The 14878-nt window shown below is 39.3% G+C and overlaps 1 protein-coding gene across 2 annotated transcripts in view; it reads right to left on the bottom strand.

The window, feature by feature from the left end:
• SND1 (staphylococcal nuclease and tudor domain containing 1) overlaps positions 1-14878 on the bottom strand; it is a 424510-nt gene that overhangs the window by 297476 nt on the left and 112156 nt on the right. The gene's annotated exons all lie outside the window — the stretch shown is intronic.

Genomic DNA, 14878 nt, shown 5'->3' with positions numbered 1-14878 from the left:
GAGGAAAGACAATTTATGAAATAAAATGATCAGTGTTCTAGAATTAAATAGTTTTACAAAATAAAATGTACTGGAAAATATCTAAATATAGAAAAATAAACAAATAGTAAAGAAAAAAAAAAAAATCTGAAAGTCATGCAAGAAGATACACATATAGAGCCAATAAACTAATTCTACTTTTAAAGTAATCAAAGATGAATGGTTTACATGAAGGGAAATTAAATGTAAATTACCTGAAAAACACATTCTTACTAGTAATCTTTTATGCAGATGGAAACTCTAAAGTCCAGTTAATCTAGGAAAACAAAAATAGTGACGAAACAAAAACTCAATTATATGTAGGAAAGTTTAAATATTTATGTGGTACAGTCTGAAAATTCGCTTATATACCTTTTTTTTTTTTTTTTTTTCGGTATGCGGGCCTCTCACTGCTGCGGCCTCTCCCGCTGCGGAGCACAGGCTCCGGACACGCAGGCCCAGCGGCCACGGCCCACGGGCCCAGCCGCTCCGCGGCATGCGGGATCCTCCCGGACCGGGGCACGAACCCATGTCCCCTGCATCGGCAGGCGGACTCCCAACCACTGCGCCACCAGGGAAGCCCTCGCTTATATACCTTTAACCTATTAACTCATTTTGTGGATATAGTTCTAAAATAAATAATCCTAAATAGGAAAAAAAAAAGTAAATGTTTAATGCTATTAAGAAAAAAAGAAATCTAGAACATGGACATAACTAGAAAATAGTATATTTGCTTAATGGAATATATGTGTGTTTAAAATTAAAAGTGCCATAATTCAAGAAAAATGTGCAACTTCCATTTCCAACAAAGATGAAACAAGGACCAAATCCACCGTCCTGCATAAAATCAAAAAAACCACAAACATTTTGAAACATGGTTTTCAGTAAGATAGGTAACAGGCAACAGAGAACAGTGATCCCTAAGAGACAGGACACAAATGAGCCCTACAACTGCTTACTGCCTAGAGTTTCTAGTGGGAATGGACAAGGGTTTGGGGGAGACCAAGCCCGCTAGAGCTCTTGGCACAAAGGACCAGGGTGGAGAGAGCAGCACAGAGAGATGACTTCTGAGATGCGCACAGGGCCTCTCTTGAGCACAGTACTGAGCAGCCCAGAGTGTGCTTCCACCTGAGGCCAGAGGAAGAACCATGGGAAAGCATTAGAAGCAACAGTGCCTACCATCACCATAATGACCCAACCATTATACTCCAGGGTATTTATCCAGGAGACAAGAAAATATATATCCATACAAAGACTTGTATACAAATGTTCATCAAAGCTTTATATATAAAGAGCCAAAAATTGGAGGCAACTGGAAACAGCCCAAATGACCACCAGAGGTAAATGGATGGCTAAACCATGGTATATCCATACAGTGGAATACTACTCAGCAACAGAAAGGATGAAGTATTGATACAGACCACAACACAGATGAATCTCAGATAATTAGACTGAGTGAAGGAAGCCAGATTAACAAGAGTAGATACTGTATGATTCCATTTATATAAGCTCTAGAAAATGAAACTTATCTATAATGAGAGAAAGTAGATCAATGGCTTGGGGTTACATGGGAAGGGATAGAACAGGGCACAAGGAAACTCTGCGTAGTAATGAGTATGTTCACTATCTTGACTGTAGTGATGGTTTCATGGATATATATACATTTCTCAAAGCTTTCCAAATTGCACACTTTAAAAATGTGCAGTTTTCCTTCATATCCATTATGTCCCAATAAAGCTGTTTGTAAAAACAGACAAAACGTTGGGATTTCCCTGGTGGCGCAGTGGTTAAGAACCCGCCTGCCAACGCAGAGGACATGGGTTTGAGCCCTGATCCGGGAAGATCCCACATGCCACGGAGCAATTAAGCCCGTGCGCCACAACTACTGAGCCTGTGCTCTAGAGCCCGCGAGTCACAACTACTGAGCCCACATGCTGCAACTACTGAAGCCCGCGTGCCCTAGAGCCCGTACTCCTCAACAAGAGAAGCCACCACAATGAGAAGCCCGTGCACCACAAGGAAGGGTAGCCCCGCTCACTGCAACTAGAGAAAGCCTACACGCAGCAATGAAGACCCAACACAGCCAAAAATAAATTAATTTAAAAAATAGACAAAACATGGTTTCATGAACAGTTATAAATATCAGAATACAAACTAACACGTATACATTGGCCACTATCATATGATTAGAGAGATCTACATAAATGAAGTTTGTTAATGTCTTTGGAGTTTTTACTTTTGTAAAAATTTACACCCACTGAGTTTATCTAAACGGCCATTCTTATTTTCTAGAAACAAGAGCTGGGAGACAGTTTGCCCATGATCATATGAAAAGGTCACACAAAAGAAACAGACCACACAACTCATAAGATGCCAATCTCTGTTCTACATTACATTCTACACACTTATAGAATAACAAGATTATTGGGAAAGAGACAGATAGCTCCTTCAGAAGAGTTGTAAACCAGGGAAACTAGAGCAATTTCACTAGGGTACCCAGGGTGTTCCCAGGGGTGAAGCATGAAGGGAAACCCTGTACACAGGTGAGACGACAAGGTGTGGAAATTAGCCCAGTCTCAGCATTCAAAGCAACCTTTCAAAAATCCAAGTTAACATGCCTTGACATACTTGATGTTCACTTAAAAGCCGATTGTGTGGTTTTTGTTCAAAAAAAAGGGAAAGCCATTTTTCATCACAAGACATAAAATGTTTAAAGAAAAGGAGGGGGAGCCGCAGCTATGCATTTCCTAGGGCTACCATAGAAAATTACCAGACACTGATGGCTTCGAACAACACGAACTTACTCTCTCCCAGTTAAGAGCCCAAAGTACAAAACTCAAGAGTGTTGGCAGGGTCATGCTCTCTCTGAAGGCTCTAGGGCAGCCTCTTTCCAGCTTCTGGTGGTGGCCAGCAATCCCTGGCAATGCTCAGCTTACAGCTGTATCACTCCAATCTCTGTCTGTCACAGGGCCTTCTTGCATCTGTGTGCACCTGATCCTCTCATGAGGACACCAGGGATTGGATTTAGGGCCCAGCCTCATCAGGTATGACCTCCTCCTAACTGATTATCTGGAAGTAAGGTCTTCACAGATCTTATGTCATAGTCATAGGTTCTTAGTGTTACAACTTTAACATATCTTTTGGGGGGTTTCACAACTCAACCCACAATAGGGGGACAAATACCTAACATAGTAAAATTCTCTTCAAGGAGACAATAACAAAGGAGAGTGAGATTTCAGTTAATGTATTAAGTAATATTTTCACTTCTAAATAAACAGCTGTGGCCATTTCACATTGAATCAAAACACCTCAAAATGGCTAACAAAATGCAAAAATTGGCTTTCTTTTCTTTTTCCAATTTGAAAATTATATTTGCAACGAACATCCCTGACCCATAACTCCCTCTGATTAATAATATTTTCATTAACAAATATACTGCATGAATTTGGGGGGCTGAGATTTTTTTTTTTTTAAACAACCAGAAAGGAAATTTTAAAAAAAGTTTAAGTCAGATGTTAATTTGCTTGTAAGGGGTCTTGTCCTTTCAAGCCATCATCATAAAGGCGTTTTATGATCTTTAATATAATGTGTATGTACTGGTACACTTAATTTACACTTATGCACAACACTATTGTTACAGTGTACACATACATTCTTATAGAGCTAAGAGTAAATGATTTTTTTCTTTTTTTCTTTTTTTTTTTTTTGTGTGGTACGTGGGCCTCTCACTGTTGTGGCCTCTCCGGTTGCGGAGCACAGGCTCCGGACGCGCAGGCTCAGCGGCCATGGCTCATGGGCCCAGCCGCTCCACGGCATGTGCGATCTTCCCGGACCGGGACACGAACCCATGTCCCCTGCATCGGCAGGCGGACTCCCAACCACTGTGCCACCAGGGAAGCCCCCAAGAGTAAATGATTTAACCGCAGCTCAAACATTCTTTTCTGCTAGGTGTCTAATGTGTACCAACCATATAAGCTTAGCATAATTCTGAACATAATAAAAATTTGATTCCTATCCTCTAATTTATAATTGAAAAAAGTTTCACTGTTAAATAGTAAAATGTATTAACTGAAACTGATTAAACCCATCATATCACTAAGGAAGAAACTGAAGACTAAGATACAAGTCACCTGATATTCAAATGACCTCTCAGAGATGGACAGATGACAGAGGGTTCATTCTGCTTTCAAAGCATATGTCTCTGGTTCATATGCTTTGCTTGCCAGACAGTGCCTAGAGATGTCTGTTTAGTATATTACTTGGTAATTAAAAAGAGGAAAACTACATGCTTCATAATCTGCTTATTTTTAGGCAGCATGTAAACAGCAGTATCAAAACAGCCCCCATACATACCTTTTTAACATTTGCCAGCATTGTGGCAGCACAGAATAGGAACTGGGGGGATAATTTTTTGATGATTTCTAATGATAAGCAAAATATGGTTAATGTTTTAGGAGTGGATCTAGATCTGGTATAAGCAGACACCAGATCTGATACAGTCCATTTTTTCCTATCATAAGAATTACCATCAATAATGGAAAATACCTAAAAACATTACACCATGTTTTAAAGACATACACAGAGAGGCCTCTCTAGAACTGAGGTCAAAGGCCACTACCTACAGTAAAGATTTTGCAAGCACAGGAAAATATTCTTACGGAATGGGTGAGGAAATACCAAACCTTTGTACACATGGAAAAGTATCATGCATGTGAGATACTTAAATCTAATTCTGACAAGTGAGAAAAGTCCCCTCAAGGTCTAAGTCTCTAAGATTCAAGGACACAGCTACCTCTCTTACTTTCTCTTGGTGAAGGTAAACAGCATTAAATCTAAATGAGTTTTCACTGAAATATATGCTCCGCTCCACTCGCCTCCTCTCACGTCCCTCCTGCATTGATTATATTTGTGAAGACTATGCTTCCAGTGCATTTAAATTAGACACCATCTTTCCCATCACCTACAATTCTCAAATGTCACATAAACTCTGAAGTGTTACATAAATTATCCAGTGGGTAGGAAACCACCAATGATGAACAATGAATAACACATCTTTTGAAGCAAATGGCCATGCCAGAACCAGAAGAACTCAGGTGTTCTAAATATACTAAGCAATTTACCAAGTCAATAGAAATAGAGAGGACAGTGGGGATGAGAACCAAATAAATATGATAGCTCTACTATGCACCATTAATTCAATCTAAGATGCCACTTATTTTAAGACGCATTATTTTATACTCCATTAAAAATAAAGCCGTCAGGGCTTCCCTGGTGGCGCAGTGGTTGAGAGTCTGCCTGCCTATGCAGGGGACACAGGCTCGTGCCCCGGTCCGGGAGGATACCACATGTCACGGAGCGGCTGGGCCCGTGAGCCATGGCCGCTGAGCCTGCGCGTCCGGAGCCTGTGCTCTGCGATGGGAGAGGCCACAACAGTGAGAGGCCCGCGTACCACAAAAAAAATAATAATTAAAAAAAATACAGCCGTCAGTTATGACTAGAAGTTTTGTCCTGAAACCAGATGTTAAAATTTGCGGATGGGAGAGATACATCTTTTAAGAATTAAGGAAATGTGGTATGTTTCCAATAAGGGCAAGTATTGGCAAATACTACCTCACAGCTATTCCTACCTCGAATGTTCACTATGTATCATTCATATCAATTATAATCACTCGACCAGCAAGTGGACCTCAAATAGTTAAGACTATATTGTGCCAACCATATAGAAAAGAACATAGAAGGCGCTCAACTAGCTTACAGCTTGGCCAAACATCACCCATCCAAATCACTTCCACCAATCTAGGGAAAATAAACTCATATTTGGTCCTTCGGGAAAGCAATAGCATGTGGATGCCAAGTATTACCCTTGTGGCCCCCAAGCTGATCATTTTCTTTGCATTAACTCAGGGTGAATAATGATCAAAAGGCAGCTGGCAGAGACACAGCCTACAGCTCTGTTTGATGCACAATCCTGTGACGACATTATTAGCAAGAACTATTTCTCTTGCACCAAAATACTGAGTCCAGATGTCAACCTGGTGCCTGGAAAATATGCTGCACAGTGACAGCTGTTTGATGCTTCCATGCTGAATAGCTGCATTCTAAGCAGACACATCCTTTAACCAATGAGATATCAGTGCATTCATAAAGAAAACATTACCAAAAAGAACTCTGGCCACCAAAATTAAATTAGCACACACTTCTTTTTTAATCTGCTTAAGTCATAATAAATAAGGGGCAGTTTTGCAGAAAGATGATAAAGGGACTACTGCATTTTATGTAATTAAGCAATAAGCATATAGAAGCAATTAAGTGTAGAGCATGAAATAGCAATAAGCATTCAGCACAACACAAATTACTCAACACATTCATTTCACCACACTTTTTTTTTTTTAATAGAAAGAACTGGTGACCTAGATAAAGCACTGAATTGAAAAATCAAAAGAATTCAAACAGCAAGATGTAGTGGTTAACGTACAGCCCTTGAGCCAGGCCTGGAGCCTATTCCCAAGGGTTCCACTTGCCAGCTGTTTGACCTTGCACAAGCAACCTGACCTCTCTTTCCAAGCACAGTTTCCTCACATGCAAAATAAAGGTAATAAAACCCTCACCTCACAGGACCTTGGCTTTGTGAGGAATGAATTAGATAATGCAGGAAAACGCTTACCCAGTGCCTGGCACAGGGAAAAGGGTACAAAATCGTATGTGCTCTTTATCATTAGTACCAGTTATAACACTATCAAGCCATGTATTTCCCAACCCTCAAGCATCTTTCTTGCTCTGAATTTCACTAGTTCTTTGCTTCTGCGCCTCTAACACTTTTATTCTACCTTTGCATTGTCTTCATTTGTATCACCTTGACTCAACCCACGCCATCAACATCTTTGAACGTCCCTCCCCCTCAGTAACTAATATGACATCAAAAAGTTCTATAGCGCTGATAAAGAAATATCTGGGCAATGAATGAATGAAGCGTAAGTGAAATAATTCTGTGGGCTTGAGACCTCATATCCGCTGCCTGGCATCCTGCACTCTGACGAAGGTGAGTGGCACAAAGCTGGGAGGCAAGGAGGGCCAGCGGCAGCAAGAGGTCCGAAAGCATTTCCATTTCCCTCCATTCAGAAGGTGCCTCTACAGAAATGCTTCCGCTCAAAGGAGACACTAATGTGCTTTTGTGGAATTCTGCCAGTCTGACCCATAAATATCCTTATCAGGGAGAGTCAAGAACTATTTAATTCATTACAGGCTGAGAGTTTAAAAAGCAAGAGAGGATTAAGCAATGCACACACCAGTGGTGAGCTACAAAAGGGCACTGTTCCAGTTAATACAGCTGCCTCTGCAGTGGAAGAGGAATAGAGAAGATGCAAGATACATTCATATGGAATTCACATTAAAATATATACACACATATATACAAAGAAAGATTAAAAAAAAAGTCTGCCAACATTAAGTGAAAAAGGAAAGACATTTCAAAGAACCCTCTCAGTAACAAGATGCATGGAATGAATAGAGCTGGACAAGGAATATAAGCTGGTTAGGATATACCTAACAAAATAGATACCAGGGAGGAATTGCCCCCCAAAATAAGTAACCAGAATTAATTGGGTATGTTGCTGGAGAGAAATCAAAACAGCCTTCAGGAGTCAGCCATCACTCAATACCCTAGGGTAGAAAGTCACCCTGTAATGGCACAAAGGATCCAACAGAGCTGGGCGAACATGTTTACAGCCCGCCTTGGACAAATGAGAGCAGGCCTGCCTGACCAGTGCGGACAGTCCACCATCCTGAAAAAGCAGAGTTCAACACTGCCACTTCTGAAAAAACATTCTAATGCTTCTGGGCCTCCGGAAACCAACCCAAGCCCTCTCTCTTGACCACTGTTAGTTGTGGGTCTACAGCTGACACGTTTTCACCAGCAGTACCAAGACCTTCTCTATCCCCGTTTCAGCCTCCTTCTGGGATTTATTTCTCCAGGGGCAGTTCCTTATCAACTCCAGGTGTGCAATGAAGACAAAGAATTTGCCTCCAATACATACTTAACGTACTGGAATACAACTGTTAAGTCTCTCAGAAAGAAAGACAGGGGTTGGGTGGGGTGGAAGTATAGATATAACTTTAAATATTGCTAGCTTTCTATCCCTGTTCCCTCCCAATTCCACTCGGAGAAAAGACTTGATTTTAACCTGGTCCTGACCATCCTGAAGCATTACTTTCTGTTTGTGCAAAATGACAATAAAGAGATTTTTAAGGATAATTTTCACTATACACTATTTTTCTCTCATACTATGACCTTAGACTCTAGTTCCCCGCAAGAGACAATAATTTGCCTCTTGACAAATTGAAATTTTTTTAAACTCCCCTAATTTTATTATACTGGCTTAGAGAATAGGAACACCATCTGTACAAGTTTGAAACCAGAGAAAAACTATTCTTCCAACAAAACGAGTGTTCACACAAAGACAAGACACCACCTGCAAATCTTTAAGTTAGTTTTATCCTTTTGTTTAAAGTTATTCCTCAAATATCAAGATCATAAAAAAACCTTTGTTCTGTAATAATCCCCAATGATTCCACTCATATGGCCACTAACAAAGCCACCATATAAAATGAGATTATGGATTGCAGATCAAGATGACCCCAGTTGAAATCTTGGTGCCTCCTTTAAAAAAAAAAAAAAAAGAACCTAGGTCACAAAGAAAACTGGGGGACCATTCTGAGTCACTGAGCACACACCCAGAGCAGTTATCTGCCCCTCTCATGTCTTTGTAATCCTCTCGTACTAGAGGGGTTATGCTCTACCTCAAGTCTGTTATGTAGGGAAACTGATACAAAACCAACACTTAGGTCCTGAGGGAATGAACAAGGTAGAAAAACAGACAGTGAAAGGACTTAATAAAATCAGAGAACGCGAACACTGACCCAACTGGGGAAAGCTGGAGGGTGTTAGGCTGTTAATGAGGTGCTGAGAGAGAAACAAGGCAGCCCATCTCGGACAACTGTTCTAGCTCAGTACATGTCCCAGATGACGCTATGGCATATTCACTTATTCAATCCAGTTTTACCAACAAATCCTCTTCCATGTTGTTCCTTGAGGCTCTGCAAGGAAGAACGGGTCTGAAGAGGCTGAATGCTCTAGAAAGGAGGCTTTAGATAAAGCCTAGTCTACCAACAATTGTGGTTGTGTTTATTGTCCTTTCCCTTCTCACACCAAAGCCAACACTTGCAGGCCTATAAATTCCAAGTTTTGAAGGCAATTCCAAATATAACACTGAAAAACCATAAACTCCTGTTGATTCCTTAGAATTAGAGAGAAGAGGAAATGGTTGGCATTAAGAACCCTATATGATGCCATCATCATCCAGAACTTGTGTCTTCTTGGTCTCCAGCATTATTCATGGAAGACAGCTAACAGATCTGTTAGAATCATTATTAGAACCTAAGAGTTATTAGAACCTCATTAGCAGAGTCCAATTACAGAGAGAGAACCATGCTCTTTTAGCTGAATATTCATACCAACGGAAAAAAAATAGAGCCTTCTTAATCACTTTCATTATCAAAACAAACTCCCTGCTGGAGCCTTTTCACTGGAAGTCTACCATTTTAAAGACATTTGCATTTTATCAAACTATATTGACAGGGCCAATAGAAATAGCTTCTAGCTCCTAGCTTCACATCTCCCAAATACGTGATGAGATCTGTAGCGATCCACTGAAAAATAAAATAGGAAGACCAGGATAGGAAGCTAGGCCCCTAGCACACAAGCATCTGGTTGGAAATCTCACTGAGCTGGCAACCAGTCTTTCTCCAATCAACTTTGTTATGTTAAAAAGAGGGAAAGGATAAAGAAGAGAAAGGAAGGGACGAGAATCACACCTAGTTTCACAATAAAATGTCCCAAAGATAAAGGGATGTCATTTACTAATAAATGAACAAAAATCAGAAGCAATACTGATGTGTATGAGGAGATGAATAGGTTTGCATGCTAGACATGTTCTACCCAAGATAAATGTGTCTCTCTCCCTTTCTCTTACACACACACACACTCTAAACGTGTAGGGTGCCACAGTGTTATTGCCATGAGCTATATTTTGCTATTTATAGAGGCTATAAAAGTACATAGCACTTTACAAACCACAGAACATAGGCACTAGAGCCTGGAGGAACTCAGCCTAAATTAGACATGGACAGAGTAGTGAGGAAAACAGGAAAATATTTACTTGCACCAAATTCTTGGCAAGAATAATTCTGGGAGGCAGTAAGAAAGGGACTATTAAGCAGTGATCTGTAGGAGAGTTCACACAAACCAGAATCAACTCATCAGTAATCCAAAACCTTAACTCTTGAAGGCAAAGAGTTGATATCATCATAGCAATTCTATGGCAATTTCCACCTCTGCAACTGTAGTTGTTTAAACATGAATTTTAGTTGTCTAATATATGATGCCAAATTCACCCAAGTAATATTAAAATGTGAACACTGAATAAACATCCAAATACTTAGGCAAGAAACGAAAAACAAGTCAAAAAATGATCTTATGGTCTGGGTAGACTGCAAACCTAAATTACATTAACTTCAGCTCTTACAAGTGATGGTTACAGAATTTGCATCAACTAAGGAAGTCATCAAGTCCTTTATCCTCCTAGATAAGTGAAAGATCTGGGTTTCTAAAATGTCTATGAAGTATTTTCCAAGAAGCAAAGAACTAAAACACAAGAAATTCTCTCCACAGAGAACACAGACATTCACAGTGTACCCTCCCATCACCTCAATGAGCCACAGAGCTCAGGAAGGCCTCAGACTCACAGGGTTTAAGGATTTAAGGTTGGACCTTAATTCAGTGTTCTCTGCACTTACCAGGGATTCAGCACGATGGACAGTTTACAGCACTGAGTTTTATTACAAAAGACTGGATGGTGTCGCACAATTTTGTGATGTATTGTTATTCCCACTTTGCAGGGAACTCGAAGGACTTTCTCAAATACACAGCAGGCGTCTGGGAAAGACATGAGCCAGGCCCTCAGAACACCAACCACATATACTTTGTTCATGACCTCTATTCCCAAATAACACCATAACCAGTCAAAACCAGCCAAGTTCATTTTTCTAAAGGCAAATCAGAAGTGCTCAGCAGTTGACTATCACGTAGAAATTAGCAATAACCTAAGGAATCCCTCCACCTCTGAGGTCACTGAGGGCATACACAAGTTTCTTGGTGCTACCTATCTATAAAGTACTAGACAGTCCAATATGTTCATGGTGTGTTCTTAGGTATCATTTGTAGCCAATATTGAAAAGAAATCACTTAACTGATTCTGATGGTCTTTTCATAAATTTCTCTCTAGCCTACCAAAAATTACCGATTCATTGCAAAAAAAAAAAATCAGGCTTTAGTCTCCTCTCATTCATCAACAGTGACATCAGCCCCCTTCTCTATTCAAGGGGGAAACCATCTGCAATAGTTCTGCCCGATTTCCCCTGGAATTTTAACTTCGACTGCCTGCTTTCTGAACCTTCAGCAATGGGAGCAATTTACCTCCATCAACTTCACCAGTCACTGTTGCAATTTAGCTAAGACATTTCCCAGGGGCCCAAAAGAAAAGGTTCCAATTTGAAAAAGTCACATCTGATCCTACAAACCAGTCCTGGAAACATCATTTGGTACCAACAGATTTTTTCTGATCCCAAATTCTTCACTTTGACACAGAAATGCAACAAGGAAATAAGGAGAGGATTTCTGAAAATTCTCTCAAATATATAAACATTAAAGGACATTCTGGGGACTTCCCTGGCAGTCCAGTGGTTAGGACTTCGCCTTCCAGTGCAGGGGGTGCAGGTTCGATCCCTGGTCAGGGAGTTAAGATCCCACGTGCCTCAAGGCAAAAAAAACCAAAACATGAAACAGAAGAAATATTGTAACAAATTCAATAAAGATTTTTAACATGGTCCCCATCAAAATAATCTTAAAAAAAAATAGACATTCTGATAAAAACCACAGCCTGCTCCATGCATGTTAAGGTTCTGCTTTGCTTTGGTTTTGTTATTTGACTCTACACCAAGCAAACTGAAGATGGTGACCCAGGGCAGAGGAAGCCCTTGGCAGCATCTGTAATACAGCAACATCAGAAACCCAGTGAGGATGTGAAGTTCCTTCCAGAGTTAAGGACCATGAAAAGCCAAATCGCCCTATTAAAGTATTTCACACAAGGGCACACACACTGCACCTACTCAGTGGAGCTAACCAAAAGCAGTGTAAAAGTACACATTATGTGGAAATAGGCAAAAGGATGGGAGAGAGCTCTAGCAAAAGAAATGAAACGCTTTATATCAATAGGTAAAAAGTTAGCTACTACCTTCATTACTGTTGCAAAAGCCTTAGTGTTCAGATTGGAATTAAGTCTTATCCCATAAATAATTTTATCATTATTTGAAATTAGACTTAATAGGCCTTGACAATGTATTTTAGTAGGTCTCAATCTGCTTTTCTAGGATACTGGTACTTCTCAAACAATGCAGAAAAAGTGTCATCACCACTAAAAATAACGTTACCAAAAATTAAGTTAGTAACTATAATAGTCTCAGTTTGAGATTTTTGTCCATAAATTTTTCTTTAATAAAAGTGTGTTTATTATCAAATGTCAAATGGCAATAGATCAATGAACCAATATTAACTTAATATTGCTATTACTATTAATTACTATGAATAGAATGCATACTTTGGTGCACACATATGCTTGATTTTACATAACTTACATAAAGTGTGTTCTCTACTTGGAGAATTATCCCAAATCAAAATGATGGCATTAAATATTCCTATGTACTATGAGTTCTAGAAGGTTTGCCACCTGAACGTGTTTGGGAACCAGTGCTATATTTATAAAACTTAATGGTGGCAGGGTCCCACATGTTTAGGAAAAAAAGCTCATATTAGATATTAAACAAAGGACTCAACAAGATAACATGATTTTAGAGTCAGTATTTCTCTTCTCTGACAATAGGGGTAGGCTAAAGATTCCAGGGATTTCTTATCTTCCCTAAGTATAACTGGAGAAGGCATTTGCTCTTTCAGGCTATTACTTTCAACTAAGTTTCAACAGTAAGTGAACAAAGTAAGTGGACTGTCAAGAAGATATTGATTTACAGATGATACTTTTACTTTAGCAACAGTACCACCCACAAATCTATAGCCACACACACTTCAAGCCAAAAGATTTTCTGCAAGGTTCAGGTAGTACAATCAATGTGATTTCCAATGTTATTTTGGAAATACTGTTGTTTTAGAGCAGCAGTTCTCAAAATGTAGACCAAAGACCCCTGGGGCTCCTCTCTTTTCCTCCGACACCAACTACTTGTGTGTGAGGCTAGAATTGCTTTAAAAATTTCAACCAAAACAACATATCAAAACAAAGAAAATTCAGAAGCAGATAGGATTCCAGCTGTCTGCTATTAAGTCACACAGTAAACAGATTTGCATAAAAATGTAATGTGTCTCTCCTCATTTTATGGAAAACAGTTATTTCTCATAAAACTTACGTTAACATATAATGGGATTTTTAATGAATTAAGTATTTTTGAATGTCTCTGTTTTCATTGCTAGTTATGTACTGAATGTATCAACAGATATAAAATAAACAACAGCTTTTTGGGCCCTCAATATATTAATATATAGGAGCCTTCAAACCAAAAAGGTTGAGAAGCACTTTTTTAGGGGAACTCAAAGATTAAACTAGTTACTGACAGCATAAAAATGGCCCAACGCAGGAGAGCCTTCATGTGAAGCTCCCTCATCAAAAATCTTTTAAACAGAAGAGTCTTCTACATAGACAGATCTAGTAAAAAGAAATCCTTCAGGGAAATCAAAACGAAAAATTTCACCTTACTCTTTATCCAAACAATTATTTAACGCTGCTCTAAAAACAGATCCCTTTCGGTCTCACCCTATGCTCAGGTTTTTGTACAATTATAATAGAACAAATAGAACAATCTTTGCCTTTTTGATCACTTAACATTGTATCCTAATCTTCCCAGTAGAAATATAATGTTTATAATTTTGATAGATACAGATTTAGAATGCATAGTTATATACAAATATAAAAATTCAAACTGTACACTTAAGATTTTACTGAAAGTAATAATTCTATTTATAAAAATTTTTAGGGACTTCCCTGGCGGTCCAGTGGTTGGGACTTCACCTTCCAATTCAGGGGGTGCATGTTCAATCCCTGGTCGGGGAGCTAGGATCCCACATGCCTCACAGTCAAGAAATCAAAACATAGAACAGAAGCAATATTGTAACAAATGCAATAAAGACTTTAAATATGGTCCACATCAAAAAAAAAAACCTTAAAATTTTAATGGACCATTGATATTCAAGAATTTACTTAAGCTAGCCTCTATTTCTGGCTAGACTAATTCTACTTTTTCTGAGGGATTGTGCTACAGTGAACATCTTCAGATACAAAGCTTGACTCTTCCTTTAAGTCCTTTCCTTAAATAGAGCTTTAAGAGGGTGACGACTCTGATACAGATTATGCACATTTTATGAAGCCACCCACATCTTGAGCCAATTTGACTGCTTGGTCCCAAGAGCAAAGGATATTATGCCACTGCATATCCAATTTCTTTCACCATTATTCCTTGAAAATAAAGAGGATTTTATAAATGTGAAACCACCATAAGTTCAATTTAGAAGTTGCTTAAGAGTGTCAACCTTTCTGTGGATGAGAGTCAGCATCATGTGTCAGCCTGATGTAGAGTTCCGTCTGAGCAGTAGACAAAGTCTAAGGCAAAGTCTCTCTACCAGACTAAGCTGCCTGGTACATTTACATTACTGGTATGAGCTAAGATGTCCCCCCCAGATTCATAT

This window comes from Mesoplodon mirus (assembly GCF_964341445.2).
Source record: "Mesoplodon mirus genome assembly, chromosome: 9".
In the NCBI taxonomy this organism is placed as follows: domain Eukaryota; kingdom Metazoa; phylum Chordata; class Mammalia; order Artiodactyla; family Ziphiidae; genus Mesoplodon; species Mesoplodon mirus.
Note: the sequence above shows the minus strand (reverse complement) of the source record. Positions and strands in the feature narration are given on the sequence as shown.